This window comes from Carassius carassius, chromosome 34, assembly GCF_963082965.1.
Source record: "Carassius carassius chromosome 34, fCarCar2.1, whole genome shotgun sequence".
NCBI lineage: Eukaryota > Metazoa > Chordata > Actinopteri > Cypriniformes > Cyprinidae > Carassius > Carassius carassius.
In genome coordinates, this window is record NC_081788.1 from 3,142,850 (window position 1) to 3,164,597 (window position 21,748).

Genomic DNA, 21,748 nt, shown 5'->3' on the forward strand with positions numbered 1-21,748 from the left:
GTTTACTTGCATTTGCCTCCTGTCCTCCATACGAGTCATTACAGAACGATCTGACCAACATGGAGGCAGCAAGTATTCAACCTTCCGCCCTTGAGGAATTTCTCAGCGGCAGTGTTCGGAGGATGGACTCCCAGGAGAGGAATCTTAACGACACTGGTCGCTTGGTTCAAGCCTTGGTGACGCAGGTGTCCGAGCTCACCCAACAGTTCCAGCTACTACGAGCTCCCACTGTGCCACCCACACCGCCTGTTCTACCAGTACCATCGGAGACCCCCTCCCAGCCGGAACCACGTCTCCCGATTCCGGAGACGTACTCGGGTGAGCCCAACTTCTGTAGAGCATTTTTAACCCGCTGTGACATTCACTTTTCCCTACATCCCAGAACCTTCGCCAATGAAAGGGCCAAAGTGGCCTTTTTGCTAACTCTGCTTTCTGGGAGGGCGGCATTATTGGGGACAGCGGTGTGGGAGAACAAGGATCCATGCTGCGCCTCGTTTCAGGCACTCTCCGCCGAGATGAGACGGGTCTTTGATCGGGCCGTCGCCGGGAGGGAGGCGGCCAGGAGGCTGGCAGAGTTACGTCAGCATGAAAGATCCATCTCGGACTATTCCATCGAGTTCCGAACCCTGGCGGTGGAGTGTCATTGGAACGAGGAGGCGCAGTGGGACATGTTCCTGCATGGGCTGGCTGACCGCGTCCAGAAGAAGATCTACGCCCTGGATCTCCCTACGTCTCTCAATGGACTGATTGAACTGGCTTTGCGGGTCGACGCATTTCTGACGCGGATGGAGAGGAGGAGCTTACCCAGCACCACATCCAGAACACCGGCGGACGTGCGGTTCAGCGGCGGGGAAGCGGCCAGCCCCTCCTACGATCACGATCCCATGCAGGTAGGGCGAGCTCGGCTTTCCCGGGAGGAGAAGGAGAGGCGGAGGTCCCTTGGCCTGTGCCTCTACTGCGGGGGAGCCGGACATCAAGCCTACACCTGTCCAGTAAAAGGCCAAGCCCGGTAGTACGTATGGGGCTACTATCGGGTGGGATCTCCGCCGAGAAGACCTCATCATCATCATCATTATCTACGCTCTTTCCGGTAAGGCTGAGATGGTCAGCACAGACCCACCACTGTCAAGCACTACTGGACTCAGGGGCAGAAGGTAATTTCATGGACAGCACTCTGGCACACAAACTCCACATCCCCCCTCAGACCCCTTCCGCACCACATTACAGTTCACGCCCTCAATGGACAGAAACTCCCAGCTATTTTGCACATCACTGAAGACATCACCCTCATCACATCAGGCAATCACTCTGAAACTATTTCCTTCCACATACTTGACTCTCCTCTTGCACCCATTGCACCCATTGCACGCACCTCGGTCACCCTTGGCTCCTCCTCCATAACCCCAAAATAGACTGGTCCTCCAATTCCATTCTTTCCTGGTGTAAAAAGTGTCATGAGACTTGTTTAGTGTCTGCCTGTCCGTCTGTGTCTATGTCTGTGTTACAGGAGGAGGCGGTGGATTTGTCTAACGTGCCCGCGGAGTACCTCCATCTGAAGGAAGTGTTCAGTAAGTCTTGTGCTGCTTCTCTTCCTCCACATCGTCCCTACGACTGTGCCATAGATTTATTGTCAGGTAAGTTATATAATTATATTCACTTTCTGTTCCGGAAAGGGAGGGTATGGAGAAATATATTTCTGATTCTCTAGCTTCGAAGTTCATCCGCCCTTCCTCTTCTCCTGCGGGGGCGGGGTTCATTTTTGTGGGAAAGAAGGACGGGTCACTGTGACCTTGTATTGATTACCGGGGACTGAACAACATCACGGTAAAGAATACTTATCCTTTGCCGTTGAATTTTCACAAAACTGGACTTACGCAATGCTTATCATTTGGTCCGTATCAGGGAGGGGGATGAATGGAAGACCGCCTTTAATACCCCCAGAGGGCACTTTGAATATTTGGTCATGCCCTTCGGGCTTTCCAACTCCCCAGCGGTCTTCCAGGCACTCGTCAACGACGTGCTGCGAGATATGATTGATCAGTTCATATATGTCTACCTGGACGACATATTGATTTTTTCTTCTTCTCTCCAGGAACATGTGCAGCACGTCCGACGAGTGCTTCAGAGGTTGCTAGAGAATGGGCTTTTTGTCAAGGCGGAGAAATGCGAGTTTCATGCACAGTCAATTCCATTTCTGGGGTATATCGTGTCGACTGAGGGAATACGCATGGATCCCGAGAAAGTTAAGGCTGTAGTAGAGTGGCCAAGTCCAGATTCCCGTAAGGCCCTACAGAGGTTTCTGGGGTTCGCCAACTTCTACCGGCGTTTTATTCACAACTTCAGCCATCTAGCCGCACCTCTGAACGCCTTGACCTCCGCCAAGACTGCGTTCAGGTGGTCAGACACAGCTGAGGCTGTGTTTGCCAAACTGAAGAGCTGCTTCGTTTCAGCCCCTATATTGATCACCCCTGACCCAACACGTCAGTTTGTGGTGGAGGTCGATGCGTCGGAGGTGGGGGTAGGAGCGGTGTTATCGCAACGTTCTCCCTTGGGAGTTGGGAAGTCGTGGCCTAATGGCTAGAGAGTGCACTTTAGATATGTTAAAAGCAGAGCACAAATTCTGAGTATGGGTCACCATACTTGGCTGAATGTCACTTTCACTTCACTTCACTTCATATCATTTATCTCCTGCCGAACGAAATTACGATATTGGTAACCGAGAATTGTTGGCAGTTAAGATGGCATTGGAGGAATGGCGACACTGGTTAGTAGGATCGGGGGTTCCTTTTATTGTATGGACAGACCACAAGAATCTAGAATACATTAGCACTGCCAAAAGGTTGAACTCCAGGTTGACTTTACCATCTCGTACCGCCCGGGTTCCAAAAATATTAAACCCGATTCTTTGTCACGTATTTTTGACCATTCCGAACGCCCGTCCACTCCCGAGTGTATTTTTCCTGAGACATTAGTGGTCTCCACACTCACATGGGAGATCGAATCGAAGGTCAGAACGGCCTTAGAAGGGGTAATGCCTCCGCCCGGGTGCCCATCGAAACGCTTATTTGTGCCGGAGGGATTAAGGTCCAACATCATCCAGTGGGGACATTGCTCTAATGTAGCTTGCCACCCAGGGATTAACCGCACTAGATTTTTAGTCAAGCAACGATTCTGGTGGCCACTTATGGCTCGCGACATTCACAGTTTTGTTTTGGCTTGCTCGGTTTGTGCCACTGGTAAGACGTCCAATCGGGCCCCTGATGGGTTACTTCAACTGCTGCCGGTCCCTTCGAGACCCTGGTCCCACATCGCTCTAGATTTTATTACCGCCCTCCCGCCCTCCCAGGGCAACACGGTAGTTTTAACCGTGGTGGACCGGTTCTCGAAGGCGGCCCACTCTATTACCTTGCCCAAATTACCCTCAGCCAAGGAGACAGCGTTGACCGTCGTAGATCACGTCTTTCATTTACATAGCCTCCCGATAGACATGGTTTCCGACAGGGGACCCCAATTTGTGTCCAAATTTTGGCGAGAATCCTGTAGATTGCTGGGAGCGACTGTAAGTCTGTCCTCAGGGTTTCATCCCCAGAGCAATGGTCAAACCGAGAGAGCCAACCAAGATTTGGAAAGGGTGTTGCGATGTTTGGTCTCCAAGAATCCTTCCTCCTGGAGCCAACAATTGTCTATGGTGGAGTACGCCCACAATACCTTACCAGTATCAGCTACGGACCTATCTCCTTTTGAGTGCAGTTAAGGTTACCAGCCACCTATTTTTTCCAGTCTGGAATCCGAAGTCGCGGTCCCCTCCGTTCACGCCTTCGTCCAGAGGTGTCACCACATTTGGACTAGAGCCCGCGAGACTCTACTCCAAGTGGGGGCGCGCACTAAGGCCAAAGCCGATCGCCACCGGTCTAGGCCTCCCGTATACGTCGTGGGTCAAAAAGTGTGGCTTTCTACTAAGAATATTCCTCTCCACTCCGTATCTAATAAGTAGGCTCCCAAATTTATTGGCCCGTTTACTGTCACCAAGATCATTAGCCCGGTGGCAGTCCGCCTTAAACTCCCTCCTGCGTACAGGAGAATTAATCCCGCCTTTCATGTGTCTAAAATAAAGCCCATTAATCCGCCTACCCCGGTCCCCCAACACCCCCCCCCCTCCCCCCCCGCCGTGACTCATAGATGGGGAGACCACCTATAGGTGTATATATATATATACCCATATAAAAAAAACAACTCACACACTCAGATATGACCACTTTGTTACGTCAAAATAAGACTTCAAAAATGGCCTGAAAACATTTTACTGAGTAAACAGCTTGGTGAAATTTAAGGTAAATATCTGTGCCTGTGACCAATATTTACCCAGGTTTGATTACTGGTAATCCAAAATAATTCAAAAATAGTTAAAATTTAGCTATTAAAAAGAATACCTGAATAAGTTATCAAATAAAATATATAGTTTAAATTGTTACTGCCTTGAGTTATTATTTTGGAATAGGCCTAAATGTAAAATTGTTAAAAACACCAACTTAATTAGATTCATAATTGGCTTTAATAAACAGAATATTGATTATATTGTTAAAGTTAATGTAAAAATATAAAATAGAATCGTTTCTCTTTCTCTCTCTCTCTCTCTCTCTCTCTCTCTCACACTCTGTGTGTGTGTGTGTGTGTGTGTAAGTGATATTTTTATATTTTATATTTTTGATATTGTCTCTCTCTTTCTTTTTAATTATGAGACACTGATGTGTCATTGAAGTATAAAAACATAAAATCATTGCACTGTAATTTTTATTACCAAAACTGTCAACATGATCTATCTACATTGCAGAGCTTATGCAACATATCCACACAGGGCCGTATTAAGACATGTGGTGCCCCTGGGCACTATACCTCAAATGACCCCCCCCCCCCCAGATATAATTAAGGTGATTTCTCAAATCAAATGTAATTTATTAACTTGATGCCAAAAATCAAAAATGAAAAAGGAACTCCAAGGCACTCTCAATTACAAAAGTAAAAAAAACCTTTATTATTATGGCTTGGTCACATAAACCTTCTAAAAAACTCCAATGCATTTCGGCTACATGCCTTCTTCTGGGAGTTAAACAGCTCTCAAACAAACAAAGTTTCTTAGGAACTAACAGTCCACCAATCAGAAGTCTCCATCTGTCAACTGTGTTGCTAAGGTTACAATTGTTAGTACACACAAGAGACAGCAGATGTCATAATTTCCACTTCTTGACAAATCAATTAATTACATACAAAAACTAACTTCATGAAAGGACCATACCTGTGCCCAACACGGTGACCCATAAAAGTAAAATACAAGCATAGTATTTAAATTTCAAACCACCATAGGACAACAGAACATCAAAGATATACACTAAGTTCAAGTTCCTCATTCAAGCCTGGATATTTAGTAGCCTGTAGGCGAAATATCCAGAAAGCATCCCGTTGATTCAGCTTCCTTTGCCTATTGCCCTTTCTTAAGGACAAAGGAATGTGGTCAATCCCACAGACCTGTAAGGTGGATTGGTCACTATTGTGATGTTCCATATAGTGTCTTGCCATGGGATAGGAATGTTTCCTGTGCGAATTGCGTATTTGTGTTCAGCCAGTCTGTCCAATAAACGCCGCTTAGTTCTTCCTACATAAAAGACTTCACACATAGGACATTCCAATCTATAAATGACAAAGGTAGTTTGGCAGTTTATAAAATGGTTAATAGTGAATTCCTTTTGAGAACCAACATCATGAAAAATTTTGGTTTGTCTTACATTAGCACAATGGTTGCAGTGATGGCATTTGTAAGAACCCCTGGGCCTAGGGCCTAACCATGTTTGTTTTACTTCTGGTTTAAGATAACTGTGATAACTTTGTTTTGAACCAAGAAAATAATGCGTTTCACAAGTTTATTATCTGGTGGGGGCGCTATATTGATGACATATGTCTTTTTTGGTCTGGCTCGGAAACAGAGTTGATTGAATTTCATGGTTATCTGAATAGCATTAATCCAAACATCAAGTTGTCTTTAGAATATAGCAAAGTGTGTATTCATTTTCTTGATTTGACAATTTCAAAAGATAACCAAGGAACCTTGCATACATCAGTGTATAGAAAACCGACAGACAGAAACACAATTGTACATGCCAAGAGTTTCCATCCAAATTGGCTTAAAGAGAATGTCCCATATGGGCAGTTCCAGAGAGTGAAGAGGATCTGTGACCAAGATCATGTTTTTGAGAGTAAGTCACTAGAGATGATGGCACGATTTAAGGAAAGGGGATATAGAAGCTCCACTCTCCAAGAAGCTTACACCAGAGCCAAACATATAGATAGGGCATCATTACTACAAAGGAATACACCGAAACTAACAAAAGAGAGGTCTGTTTTTGTCACTACATACAGTACAGAGGCTGAACAGATAAGGCAAATCATACAAAAAAACTGGGAAAATTATTGAAAGTGATGGGGTACTAAGTCAGGTCTTTCCTGAACCACCTCTCATTAGTTTTAGAAGATGTCCCACCCTACAAGATAGACTGGTTCACAGTTATCTTAAACCAGAAGTAAAACAAACATGGTTAGGCCCTAGGCCCAGAGGTTCTTACAAATGCCATCACTTACTTAATTGTACATGTACTTAATTGATTTGTCAAGAAGTGGAAATGATGACATCTGCTGTCTCTTGTGTGTACTAACAATTGTAACCTTAGCACCACAGTTGACAGATGGAGACTTCTGATTGGTGGACTGTTAGTTCATAAGAAACTTTGTTTGTTTGAGAGCTGTTTAACTCACAGAAGAAGGCATGTAGTCGAAACGCGTTGGAGTTTTTTAGAAGGTTTATGTGACCAAGCCATAATAATAAAGGTTTTTTTACTTTTGTAATTGAGAGTGCCTTGGAGTTCCTTTTTCATTTTTGATTTTTGGCATCTAGTTTCCCATCCAAGAGCACCTCTATTTTAACCAATGTTGGAGTCCAGGAAGCGCTCCTCTACCATTCCTTTTTTCATTAATTTATTAACTTGTCCAACTACCATATTTTTCGGACTATAAGTCGAACCTAAGTTTAAGTCGCATCAGTCCAAAAATATGTCCTGACAAGGAAAAAAACATATATAAGTCACACTGGACTATAATAGCATTAATTTAGAACCAAGAACCAAGAGAAAACATTACCGTCTACAGCGGCGAGAGGGCGCTCTATGCTGCTCAGTGTAGACTACAGGAGCACTCAGCAGCATATAGCGCCCTCTGCAGTCAATCGCTTCTGTGTCATTGTCGTCCTGAGATCATTCTTCACTCGTTTTAAAAAAAACTTTCGATCCCTGGAACATTTTGAATTGTAGCTAAACGTCTAGCGTCCTCGTCTTTCTTTAACTTTCTTTTTGCAAAACCACTCAATTGACGTCTGTCCATTTTGATTCATTTTCTGTAGCCGTTAAAAAAATTACACATTTGCGCGTACTTGTTGTGGACCAACTCAACTCTGACAGATTGGCGACGGAAGGGGGGGACTGATAGTGGCCCAAGTGCCCTTATGGATAATCTGGCTCTGTATCCACATCATTATGATAAACTGTTGGTTACTCACTCCTGTTATTTTTGTGCTTATTTTATTATTAAGAGGAAAGGGCACAGCACATATTTGCATCTAAATGTTGCTCTCAGTAACATGGATGTTCGATATCAGTTCAAATATCACTTTGTATATCACTAAATTGTATTTCCAACTTATTTTAAGCAAAGAATGTAAAAATGCAATTTAATAGGGCATTTTCTGTTAAATCTCTAAAGCAAAAATGCGAACTTCTTTAAAACAAATGAATAGGATGATCATAATAGAGTGCTGTTTCAAAGCTGTGGTGGTTTAATGGCATGTCACCTACTGCATCACTAAATGAAATTAAGCCCTATATACTTTACCCTTGAGTTTTGCTCCCAGAAGGATTTGGGCACAATCTGAACAGGTAAATGAGTTTTGATGAGGCGAGGAGAGGTGGGCAGATCATCAGCCAGTTCTGTCCCTGTAAGTAAAAAATGTAATGTTCTAAATGAAATGTTCTAGTGGTCATTCCAGTGAAGCCACAACATACAGATAAGTATCATATAAACTGGTTATATAAACTGGTTATATATATATATATATAATATATATATTAGTGGTGGGCATAGATTTTTTTTTTTATATCTAGATTAATCTCACTGTAATCTTGTAATTAATCTAAGATTAATCTAGATTAAAATGGCTCATTTGAATTCTGCAGAAGGCATTCAGAATATGTGTGCTACCCAAATAAAATAATAACTTAAACTAACGTTAAGTCTTTGAGAACGGGTTTCTCAAGCCAGGTGGTGCATTAGACCAGGAGCTCATCTCCTGTTTCCAAAATGCATCAAAAGCTGCTTGAGAAAGATGTAAACGAATTCCACATTGCACAAGGTGCAAACAACCTTACGCCTGTTTCACACATAATCCGTCTGCAGTGCGTATGCTTTTCATATTTTTTTTACGCACCCATGTTAACAGATTCCAGCTTTCACGCGGTTGTGGTCCGTCAGTGCGTTCCAGGAGCGTTGCGTCTGCAGCAGTGCAGCGAACTTTTACACCTGTTTCACACATAATCGGTCTGCAGTGCGTATGCATATGCTTTCACACAGGACGCGTTTGCAGTCCACTACTGATCCGCGGCTGTTTAAGCCACAAAACACAACATTTGTCCATTATTTTGATATGAAATCATGTAAATAAAAAAAATCTAAAAGCTTTTTCAGCGTTGTGATACTCTTTCATCACAGTACAGTAACAATCTTTCATAGACATTTAAATTCAAATATAAACAACGTATTACTCATGCATTTGACTGCTAGGCTTTTATAATAAGTTGCTGAAACAAGCTGCAACACATTTAAACACAACATTAGCCTACTTTTCTTGTTAGGCTATCACAAACATTTAAAATTAAAACTCACCACTGACAGAAACGACTCGACTCTCGTGCCTTTTGCATTTAAATCTTTATTACACGAAAATCCAACGGGTCATAAATAACTTTGTTTTTCTGCCTCTATAAAAGTGCATATATAATGTTGCCTTGTTTCTCTAAAGTTGCTCTTTTTCTTGTTTTAAATCTATCCAAAACCCATGTGTTGCGTTTGAAACACAGTAGGCTTTAATTAGTATACATTTATTGTGAAATGACTGCATTTCCGTGTCAATCCATGTTCATCTTTACTGCAAACAATGCGCTGTCACTTTAATTCAGCGCATGCAGCACAGCAAAAATAGACTCGGTACGTAAACAATCACTGCACTGTTGCAGACCGCATGCAGTATGAACGCTGGAATCCGTTAAGATGGGTGCATAAAAAAATATGCAACGCATACACACTGCAGACAGAGTATGTGTGAAACGGGCGTTATGTACCGAGTAGCGGACTGAACAAAGCTGAACAAAGCAAATTTATTTCACATATATTACGTTAAGACTGTTAGGAATATGATTAATACTGAATAAACAGCCTATAAGGTAAGGCTATTAAATATCAGTCCCAAACTAGTTTTTGTTAATACAGTTCAGTTGGTGTGAGCCACCACAGTCAAACATATACAAAATGACACAAAATTAAATTAACATGGTATTTTTATCATTATGAAAAAAAGACCTCTAGATTAGATTAGATTCAACTTTATTGTCACTGCACATGTAAGGTACAAGGCAACGAAATGCAGAGAGCATCTAACCAGAAGTGCAATAAGCAGTAAGTACAGAATATACAAGGTCTATAATATGTACAATAACTATACAGATAAGTATTATGGGCATAATTTACAGATTTTAAATACTATAAGCATGATATACAGGTAGGTGTACTATGAACATACTATACAGATGGATTATGTAAAAGTGTATGTACACTATAGGCAGAACTATGAACATAATTTACACTAGTGCAATGGACAGTACAGTGCATAGAAAATATTTCAGTGTGCAAATGGATTACTCAGTGTTTCTGGATGAACATACAGTAGTGCAAGTAATAACAAGTTTACTGTTTTTTGCTTGTTGTAAATAAATAAATAAATCAGTCAGATGCAGTGGTGAAGAGGGGGAGGAGTCTGTGTGTGGTGTGGGGTGGTGTCAGAGGGCAGAGTTCAGCAAGGAGACAGCTGTAGGGAAAAACTGTTCCTGAATCTAGTGGTCCTTGTCCGGAGGCTTCTGAAGCGCCTCCCAGAGGGCAGGAGGTAAAACAGTCCATGGTCAGGGTGAGAGGAGTCCTTAAGAAGACTCGAGCTCGACGTAGACAGCGTTTCCTCTGGATGTCCTCAATAGCAGGAAGTGGTGTCCCTGTGATGCGCTGGGCAGTTTTCACTACCCTCTGCAGTGCTTTGCGGTCAGCCACTGAGCAGTTCCCATACCAGACTGTGATGCCACTGGTCAGGATGCTCTCGATCACACACCGGTAGAAGTTCATCAGGATGGCTGAAGACAGCTGGTTCTTCTTCAGTGTCCTGAGGAAGAAGAGGTGCTGGTGAGCCTTCTTGACCAGGCTGGAGGTGTGTGTAGTCCAGGACAGTTCCTCCGAGATGGTGGTTCCCAGGAACTTGAAGCTGGAGACACGTTCAACAACCATACCGTTAATGTGGATGGGGTCATGCGTGCCTCCTTTTTTCTTCCTGAAGTCCACAATGAGCTCCTTTGTCTTAGTGGTGTTAAGGAGCAGGTTATTGTCAGCGCACCATGTGGCCAGGTGCTGTACCTCTTCCCTGTAGGCAGTTTCATCGTAGTTACTGATGAGGCTAATCACCGTGGTGTCGTCTGCAAACTTAATGATGGAGTTGGATCCATGCACAGGCTTGCAGTCGTGGGTGTAGAAGGAGTAAAGGAATGGGCTCAGCACACAGCCTTGTGGTACGCCGGTGTTGAGTGTGATGGTGGTGGAGTGGTTGTGGCCTGACCGAACATGCTGAGGTCTGTTGGTCAGAAAGTCCATAATCCAGTTGCAGAGGGAGGTGTTAATGTCTAGGTCTCCAAGTTCTGTTGTCAGCTTGGAGGAAATGACGGTGTTAAATGCTGAACTGAAGTCAACAAACAACATCCGTACATATGTGTTGTTATTGTCCAAGTGTGTGAGTGCAGAGTGCAGCACTGTGCATACTGCATCCTCTGTGCTCCTATTTTTACGGTAGGCAAATTGGTGTGGGTCCAGTGTGGGTGGGAGACCAGCCGCTCAAAGCACTTCATGTTGATGGGTGTGAGTGCTACGGGGCGATAGTCATTCAGGCACATTGGGGAGGAGTTTTTTGGTACTGGCACAATGGATGTGGACTTAAAACATGTTGGCACAGTTGCTTGGGTGAGGGACAGGTTGAAAATGTCTGTGAAGAACACTAGCTTGCTCTATTCTTTTTCTATTCTATTGGTTTTTTGTTGATTTTTGATTGCTTCCATTGTTCTTATTTGTAAGTCGCTTTTGTTAAATGACTAAATGTAATGAGGTGTAATGTAAATGACGAAATGAGTAGGGGCCACTGAGAGGGCTGGAAGATCTCCAACTCTCCTCAAAGGTAATAGCCAACAGGTCAGATGTCTATCTGATATATCTTGAATCAGCTTGAATGGAGCTTTACAGAGCCTCTAACACCACAACCAAGTCCCAGGGGGAAACCGTACTGACCGTACTGGAGGCCTCAGCCTCAGCGCACTGAAAGAAACTTATCAGTAGGATGGGCCTGAGAGAGCAGATCTGTACTGATCGGAATCTCCCATGGAAAGCCGTCGAGCAGATTAGATCTGAGAGCCATACATGGCCCAGCCAGAATGGGGCTACTAATAGAAGACAGACCCCATCCCGGCATAATCTTGCCAGAACTCCCGGGAGCAGAGCGATTCGGGAAAAACGTACGGACAAAGCCTCGGCCAAGTCTGTACCATAGCGTCCAGTACGAGAGGAGGTGGATGAACTAGAGAGAACCAGATTGGACATTGCAATGTCTCTTGAATTGTAAAGAGGTCCAAAAACTCTCCATATCTGCTTCACCACCTCCATTCCCTGGGCCTCAGTCTCGACAGTGTGTGTGCTCCAACATTCAACCTCCCAGGAATATAAACTGCTCTGAGTGAGTGGAATTTATCCTGGGACCACAGAAAGATCTGGTGTGCCAGCTTATACAAGGGGTATGAACACAGACCTCCCTGGTGGTTGATATAAGAGACCACCGATGTGTTGTCAGTGCGCACCAACACATGGTGACCTCTCAGGTCTGGGAGGAAATATTTTAATGCTCAATGCACAGCTAGCTTCTCTAGCCAACTGATATGCCATGTCAGATGGCGACCGCTCCACAGACCGCGGGCAAGGTGACCACTCATGACCGCACCTCAGCCGGTGAGGGATGCGTCTGTCGCTTTGAAACTAGCATTACGCGGCGACAAGGAGCTCCCAACACCAGGCCCTAATTAAAGAACCAAGGTTTCTTTCACGTGTCTAAGGCACGGAGGCATCGCTGCGTGACCTTGATATTCTGAAGTGGGTTCCCCCTCAGGGAAAATCCCTTGGTCTTGAGCCACCACTGTAGGGGTCTCATGTATAGCAGGCCAAAAGGTTTCACGTTTGACGCAGCTGCCATCAGTCCCTGCAGTCTCTAAAACTGTTTGACAATAAATGACTGGCCTTCTTTGACTCTCTTGACTGACGCGAGGATCGACTCAATACCACATAAAGTATAAAGTCCCACACTACGCCTAGATAGGTGGTTCTCTGAACTGGAGAAAGTACACTTTTCTGGCGAAAGTGGGACAGACACCGCGAGGAATGCTGGCAAAAGCTCCCTCTCGAGGAGAGCCCTCCGGGATCGAAGCGTCCACACTGGCTCGTACACAGTGCAGGCAGTCGGCTCCCTCAAGAGCCTAAACAGAGAGGATTCTACCATAGTTTTTCAGCACATAGACCAGCGTCCCTCAGCTCACGCGAGTGACATGGTTTCATTTGGTCCCACAGAGCTATTAGATGACAGCATGTCTCTAATAGCATCAGAAGCGGAAGAGATTTTGCACTCGATTGCCAACCCCACCCCTTTGTCGTCTGCCAAGCTCATTGACTCTAAGCCAGGGATGGATGCCAAACTTTTCCGCATCCTCTCTAAGGAAGCTGACAAACTCCACCTCAGTGCACAGCAGGAACACTCACATTCTGCTGGGCAGAGGTAAATAATTTGCTGGTAAAAGGAGACACAGAAATAGTTGCACCAGCTCAGAGCAAGTCGGGCTTCTATAGCCGTGACTTCCTCATCCCCAAAATGGATGGCTGCCTGTGGCCCATCCTCGATCTCAGACACATGAACAGTGCCCTCATGAAACGGCCATTCAGAATGACTACACCGAAGCAGATCCTCTCACAAATCTGCCCAGGGGACTGGTTATTTTCACTGTATCTGAAATATACTTACTTTCACATCAAGATACTTCCCCAGCATAGATGATTATTGAGATTCGCCTTCGAGGGAGTGGCTTATTACACGGTCCTTCCCTTCGGGCTGCCTCTGGATCCCTGCACTTTTATGAAGTGCAAGGATGTGGCCCTTTTCCCTCTGAGACAGATGGGAATCCGTATCCTTAATTACCTTTATGACTGGCTTGTTTTAGCACAGTCAGATTCCAAGCTGATAGCCCACAGGTCCCTCCTTCTCAGCCACTTAGCAACTGGTCCTCAGGATCAACTTTGCCAAGAGCTCTCTGTCCCCCAGCCAGCGAACTTCATTCCTGGGGGCAGTTTTCAACTCAGTCCACATGAGGGCGATAGTCATGCCAGACCGTGCTCTGGCTATACAGCAGCTCGCGGCTTCCTTCAAAATTGGAGACTCCCATACCTCAAGAGGTTTCAAAGGATGCTGGCCTCATGGCCTCTGCATCACCAGTACTTCAGTTGGGCCTGCTCAGAATGAGAACCCTTCAGTAATAGTTAAAATATCAAATTCCACCCCATGCTTGGCATCATGGACGCATCCGCATCAAGGTGGAACAGGCCTGCTTGATGGCCCTGGCCCCTTGGAAGGACCAACAGTGGTTTAAGCAGGGTGTGACTATGAGATTGGTTTACAGAAGGAAAGTGAGGTGGACCAGGAGTTTAACATTCTCTGCCCAGTTAGGGTATTGAGAATTCACATTGAGTCCTGCTCCCTTCAGACAGTCGAACAACTCTTTGTATGCTTTGGCGGGTGCAACAGTCCCCGGTCACAAAGCAGAGGATCTCTCGATGGTTAGGTGACACTACCACACTAGTTTACTCCTCCCTGGGCCTTCAGAGTCTCTTAGGAGTGAGAGCCCATTCCACTCTTCCTGGGCATGGTCTAGTGGTGTGTCTAGATAGACATAGGTGACACTAGCCCCTCTAGGAGGTCTAGTCTCAGGCTATGCCTGACTCTACAGAAATGTTCTTGGCCCTTTTATTAGTACTAAGGCTGTACATATGACCATTGGAACGATTATCTGAAGGCTGGGCTGACCTCAATGAGTTCAGCCCTCTTGCCTCCTGCAGGGCTCACCCTGTTCATAATTGTGCAGGACCACTGGTGAGCCATTGGTTATTTTTTATAATCACTGCATGAACCGATGGCTTTGCAGTTACACTGCATTATTGAATAAGTCTTCAGTCCTTGGAAAAAAAGGAGTTCTCCCCCATATGCATCTAGCTGATGCAGTACTCATTCTTGTTTCTCAGGGAACCAAGGTCCAAAAGTAGCTGAATAAATTTTCTCAGGCATTCTTTACTTAAACTGCATCTGACAGAAGTGTCAACAGCTTTCATGCTTTCATGAGACTTTTAGAATAAAAGTCTTGCATCAGAAAAATATTAATATTTTTTTTTGTTGTCGATGTCGTTTCTTTTGCTGACACTCTGCAAACCAGTGATACTGATACTGATATAAAGTATATGCGGGGCATCCTCAGACAACAAAGAGAATTGCTTGGTCAACCAATAAAGAGCTGTTGACCAAGGATGATAAATATAAAGATAAAGTTCTAAAAATCATTATCAATATTAAAGAATATCAGGGTCCAGACCACAGCTATAACAAACTATATTGGAATCACTTTCAGAACAATTTTTTCCAGCTCATGAACAATAAAAACACTTAAAGCCAATCAGAATCAATCCTGCCATAATAAGCTCAAGAATTTAAAGCAGCAGACGAGTGTGGGCTTGGAATAAACAGAGGATATCGTCCGCTGGTGTGGACTCTAATATAGTTATCTTTATAGTTATCGTTCTTGGTGTGAACAGGCCTTAACTCGTTTCTCTCTCATTACTGTTAAGGGAGTAATTCATTTCGGCCTCCTCTTGTGCTGATTGTGCCTCATCCAGCTTTGTTAAATTAAGTTAATATAATTCATATAATTCAAAAATCTATTGCCCATGAATCAGACAATTTGACCAAAATTTCTACCTGCAAAATTAAGTCAACTCCAGGATCACAGTGTGGTTTTATCACTCAAATTAGCATGCAAAATCCACTTTGAACAAAGCTGTTTGTAACAGCTGGTCTGGCATGTTTGGTTCTACCAAATGCAGGAAACAGTTTCCTCTCCACACTAAACATTAGGGAGGCCCCATTTCTAGCACACAAAGTCACTTCTAGAAAGATGGGCCATAGTGAAGATTCCCCTTACCTCTGAGAACATAAAGGTTCAACATTCTAACATTCAATCATCATATGTCTCAAATTTGAACAGTGAACTTCTGCTTAGATTTTGCCCCTGGACTAGTCAAAATTTCCTGCATCCTAGACCTGACTATATTCTTAATGTGCATTCTTCTCTTCTCTGCCGTTTCAGTCGTCCGGTCTCTTAGGATTTATGTGGATTGTTCTAACCAGTCTGGACAGGCCTGAGGAGCACCACCAAGTACATATGACTTTTGATTTGATGAGACTCGAATCTGACTATCTGGTCCTTATTACATTCAGACATAAACCAGACATAACTTTCAGACATAAACCAGCCAATCAAATTATATATTACTATAGAGAGAAAATGTTTTCTGCTGTTGTGTTTAATATGGACCAGGTGAACAATGTGGGAAAAGTAGACACCCATATATATATATATATATTTTTTTTTTTTTTCGTGATAATGTGTACTAAATAGTTACGAAGAGACCAATTTCATTGTATTGTACTTGTTACTATGGTGGGGCGATACTTATAGAGGTCACTAAATGGCGTTGAGCGCCGGGAGGAACTTAAAACCATTATGAGACAAGCGCTGCAGAATAAATACTGCAGTTGAGCTGAACAGAAGCTAAAGTTTTCGTCTTAATGTTTCTATATACAGGTGGGTTAATGTTCCTCAAAATGGTATGCATGTATCTCAGTATAAGAGATAAGAGTGTTGTGAATCGGTAGTGAGTACGTGCAATGTTTAGAGTTGAGTAGTTTTGCCGTAATGTGTGAAATCATGATGTTCAGCTATACACTGCCATACTAAGCTAGCGGACCTGTTGCTATGAGTAACCAAGTAAACAATAGAAAAGCGAATGGTCTCGTTTTGTGTTGTTAACTGATCTGAAAAATGCATTTAGTGCTAATGTGGGTATAACACATCATGTTAAATGTTTTTCCTGTGTTTAAACAGAGTAGTTGATTTTAAAAGTGATGCAAATTTAGTAATTTGTGTAAATTGATGGAACTAATGTTTATTACAAGAACCAAATAAGAATAAGTAAAAAAGGTTGTTGTTGAACTGGTCAATATACAATTCATGTCAAATGAAGCACAATGAAAAGTATGGACATTATATGTTTTATTTTACTGTGCTTCCGTTATTATTATTCCATTGTATATTTTGGTATTTTCTGAAGATATGGTGATATCTTACATACTTGAAAGTATTGTGAAATACCTGATGCTACAACAAGCATTTTGTTTATTACCTCAAGGAGTCAAATATTATTATTTTTTCCTTTGTGGAAGCAGAATAAATACTGCAGTTGAGCTGAACAGAAGCTAAAGTTTTCGTCTCATTGTTTCTATATACAGATACAGGATTTAAAATCACACTCATTCCCCCTGACACTCACCAGGCCAGGGGGGCAACACATGCACTGTGGACTGTGCATACATTGATTGCTTTGGACACCTAATATATATATATATATATATATATATATATATATATATATATATATATATATATGATTAATTAGTAAACACTCATTGTACTGTGGTGTCTGACCTGAAGGTATCCCTTAAATACAGCACTCCAAGAATGGCACTCTCATATAGATAGGCTGGGAATTCTGGCGCTCTGGAGCATCATTACCAAAGTACAGCAGGTCAAGTATATAAGAAACCCATGTGGTACCTAGACAGTGTTAGAAACATAACAACTCTCAAAAAATTATGAAAACATTATAAACACTGTAAAACTTTGTGCATGGTCTTAAATCTTAAGCATTAGATCTTTCTTTTATATATATATATATAAAAGAAATCATCATCTTATCACTTCACTTTTCACTTTTTCACTTCACAAATCTTAAGCATTAGATCTTTCTTTTATATATATATATATATATATATATATATATATATATATATATATATATATATATATATTAGGGGTGTAACGGTACGCAAAAATCATGGTTCGGTACGTACCTCGGTTTTAAAGTCACGGTTCGGTTAATTTTCGGTACAGTAAGGGAAAGAAATGCAAACATTAAACTGCAGGTTGTTTATTACCATAGACTTTTTTTTTAACAATTTGTTTACACTTTTTTTAAAATACTTTTTAATAAAATATATATAAAATAAAAAAAGAATAAGAAATAAAATACTGCTGCAAAGTTCTCCACTAAATAAAATACTGTCAGTCTCAAACCAATATCATATAATAAAATAATGAAAAATATAAATACATAACTATGATTACAGTCAGAGACAGTTTGTTATAGTGCAGCATTACCAATCCCAGCTTGTAGGCCTGCTCATATTTAAAAAATATAACTTTTCCAAAGTGTAAAATGCAGCATCAACAGTTTCAGTTTGCAGACCTGCTCAGATTTCGTTATTGCGTTGGACCGATCGGAATTAAGAGCAAAGGTCTGTTTAAATGCAGACGGGAGCTGCGTTTGAATTACAATCGTTTTTTTTCCTAGTTGTAGTGATTTTCACATTCGCGTGATGCCTTTTGAAAACCTTAGGCCGGTGACACACTGGCATATTGCACCTGTCAAACATAGTCTATTTTGCTGTCAATACTGCTGACGGAGTCCTTTATCAGTAGGCCTTATATTAATGCTCAACATTCAGTATAGATATTGTTGTAGTGAAGACAAGATCCTGGTCTGTCGGCGGCCTCCCTCTATGTCACGTACAAAAGGAGCAGCGCGCCAGCGCCGCGTCAGGCACGATTCTGGTGTGTAAAGACACAGAAAACGCGAAGCAGCCGTCACGCAACTGACACAGAAACGCCACGCTCATGCCACGCAGTGTGTCGCCGGCCTTAGAATCCGCTGCAGGGCGGGATTTGCGCTGAACGCGGAGACTTCCGCCACTTAATATGTTCGTTTGGAAACACGAAATTGTAGTTATGTTCCGCAGACAAAATATTGCATTCCGTCATTCGGTACACACGTGCACCGTACCGAAAGCCCTGTACCGAAACGGTCCGGTACGAATACATGTACCGTTACACCCCTAATATATATATATGAACCAATCAGACACGTAACTATTCGTTATATTTAACAAATAATATCTAACCCCCCTCACCTAACCAAAGGGTCTATGGACCCTTCCCCCAAAATGCAACTAACACCTCAAAAAGGCCAACAGGCCTTTGGTTCCATGGTAGCCAAAGACATACTGGTCAAGTCATCTTTATTTATATAACGCTTTAAACAAAAAAGATTGTGTCAAAACAACTGAACAACATTAATTAGGAAAACAGTGTGTCAATAATGCAAAATGATTGGATTCAGTGATGCCATCATTCAGCTCAGTTCAGTTTAAATAGTATGTGCAATCATTTGCAATCAAGTCAATGGTATCACTGTAAATGAAGAGTCCCCAACTAACTAAGCAAGCCAGAGGTGACAGCAGCAAGGAACCAAAACTACATCGGAGACAGAATGGAGAAAAAACCTTGGGAGAAACCAGGCTCAGTCGGGGGGCCAGTTCTCCTCTGGCCAGATGAAACCAGCAGTTCAATTCCAGGCTGCAGCAAAGTCAGATTGTGCAGAAGAATCATCTGTTTCCTGTGGTCTTGTGGACTTGTCCCGGTGGTTGTCTGAGACAAAGTCTTTACAAAGGGGCTCATATAGTTGTCCTGGTCTCCACTGTCTTTCAAGGCTATAGAGGTCCTTTCTAGGTGCTGATCCACCATCTGGGCTGTAGGTACTGGATCCGGATGACTGCAGTGACCCTTTGATCTGGATACAGACTGGATCTGGTGGCTATAGTGACCTCTGAATAAGAGAGAAACAAATTTTAGCGTAGATGCCATTCTTCTAACATTGTAGCAAAAACATCAGGTGTTATGGGAAGTGTTCCCACTTCTGGTTTACCTAATGAATGCAGCCTAAAGATCCTTTAACGGATATGGATATTAGAAGCGTAATAGTGTGTTATGTGTAAACCAGGTTAAAGACATAGGTATTTAATCTATATTTAAACTTTGATATGTTCTAAATCTTGACTGGAAATTCTCACAGATACAATTTTTCTCTAAGAAGGAATATAATTGTGAGGATACTATCTTTTCAAGTATCTTGGACAGAAAAGGGAGATTCAAGATCGTCTGTAATTAACTGGTTCTTTGGGGTCCAGTTTTTTTTTTTTTGATGAGAGGCTTAATAACAGCCAGTTTTAAGGTTTTGGAGACATATCCTTATGACAACGAGGAATTAATAGTAGTCAGAAGAGGATCTATGACTTCTGGAAGCACCTCTTTTAGGAGCTTAGATGGAATAGGGTCTAACATACATGTTATTGGTTTAAATGATTTAACAAGTTTATACAATTCTTCCTCTCCTATAGTAGAGAATGAGTGGAACTGTTCTTCAGAGCATCTATAGTGCACTGTCTGATGCGATTGTATAGATAACAGCTGCATGGTTACAATTTTATCTCTAATAATATCGATCTTAGAAGTAAAGTAGCTCATAAAGTCATTACTGCTGTGATTTTGGGAAATGTCAACACTTGTTGATGCTTTATTTTTCTTTAATTTAGCCACTGTATTGAATAAATACCTGGGGTTATGTTTGTTTTTTTGTTTTTTTCTAAAAGAGATGATAAGTAATAAGATCTAGCCTTTTGTAATGCTTTTCTGTAGGCCAAGCAAACATACTTTACTGGTGACAGGATTCTGATGGTTCACCACTAAATTGCCTTTATTCTTAAGACTTTTTTACAAATTACGAAAAGTAATCAGATCTAGCATTTTTTAATGCACTGATAATGCATTAATTGCCAGTACTCTTAATAATCTGATAACACTAGTTTTATTGCCCAAAGGAATGCGGGCAGAGCAACACTCACTTAATTTCCCCTTTAGGACAGACACATAATGCCCATAAAACGGACTCTTCTCTACTAAGTCCATAAGAAAACCTCTCTTTGAATGACACACATATCCTTCAAATCATTGTGTATATTAGTGCTGTTGTATATTTGTCTGTTGAATTTGACTGTTTTATTCATGTGGAGCCTGGTTTCTCCCAAGGTTTTTTTCTCCATTCTGTCACCGATGGAGTTTCGGTTCCTTGCCGCTGTCGCCTCTGGCTTGCTTAGTTGGGGACACTTCATCTACAGCGATATCGTTGACTTGATTGCAAATAAATGCACAGACACTATTTAACTGAACAGAGATGACATAACTGAATCCAATGATGAACTGCCTTTAACTATCATTTTTGCATTATTGACACTGTTTTCCTAATGAATGTTGTTCAGTTGCTTTGACGCAATGTATTGTGTTTAAGGCGCTATATAAATAAAGGTGACTTTGACTTTGACTTTGACTTTGGAGTGGACAGCACATTCCAGGGCCCATTTTGTGCCGGGGCCCCTCTCTGACCACAATAGTGGACAAAGGTTTATTACATTTTGATTGGATCTTGGTGGACTAACATAAGCAAACTGTCCAATGCCATCAGTTAAAGATGTCGGGACAACAGCCAGACACCTCTTAGAGGGCAAGAAGAAGACCTTTTGTATAAAGCCTGGGAAGGACAGGACTTCCTATTGGTCAAAATGCAGTTTCTGTCATTCAACCACCAATAGACTGATTCCTCAGGTTTTGGCCTTTGACTGCAATAAAAATTTCTTTGGACATCCGGTAGCAGCAGCATTGGGTGAAACAAAGAGGGATCACAGAGTTCCATCCAAATCCATTCATAACTATGTTCTCAAACCTTAAACTGATGCAAACTACAAGATGCACATTTTATACTTATTCAGAGAAATAAGTTTTCTTAGTGACAGTGATGTGTAGTGCAGAATCTTACGCAAACACTGTTAATGGACAAATGAATAAATGCATGACAGTTAAATTTTTCCCATCATGTTTATACTTAATGTGACACTTTTCTGAATGTGTGTTTGGACTATGCAAATAAGTTGCACAGGAGGAAGGAAGGGTGGGCCACACTGTGTCCCCCACTCTGATCGAAACAGCCAATAACAGCCTGGAAATTGAGAAGTGCCAGATTGCAATCTCCTCCTCATCGAAAAGAG

General features: G+C 42.3%; 1 pseudogene; it reads right to left on the bottom strand.

The window, feature by feature from the left end:
- The window catches only part of LOC132115334 (cytosolic sulfotransferase 3-like), a 55,707-nt pseudogene that overhangs the window by 18,984 nt on the left and 14,975 nt on the right, over positions 1-21,748 (bottom strand).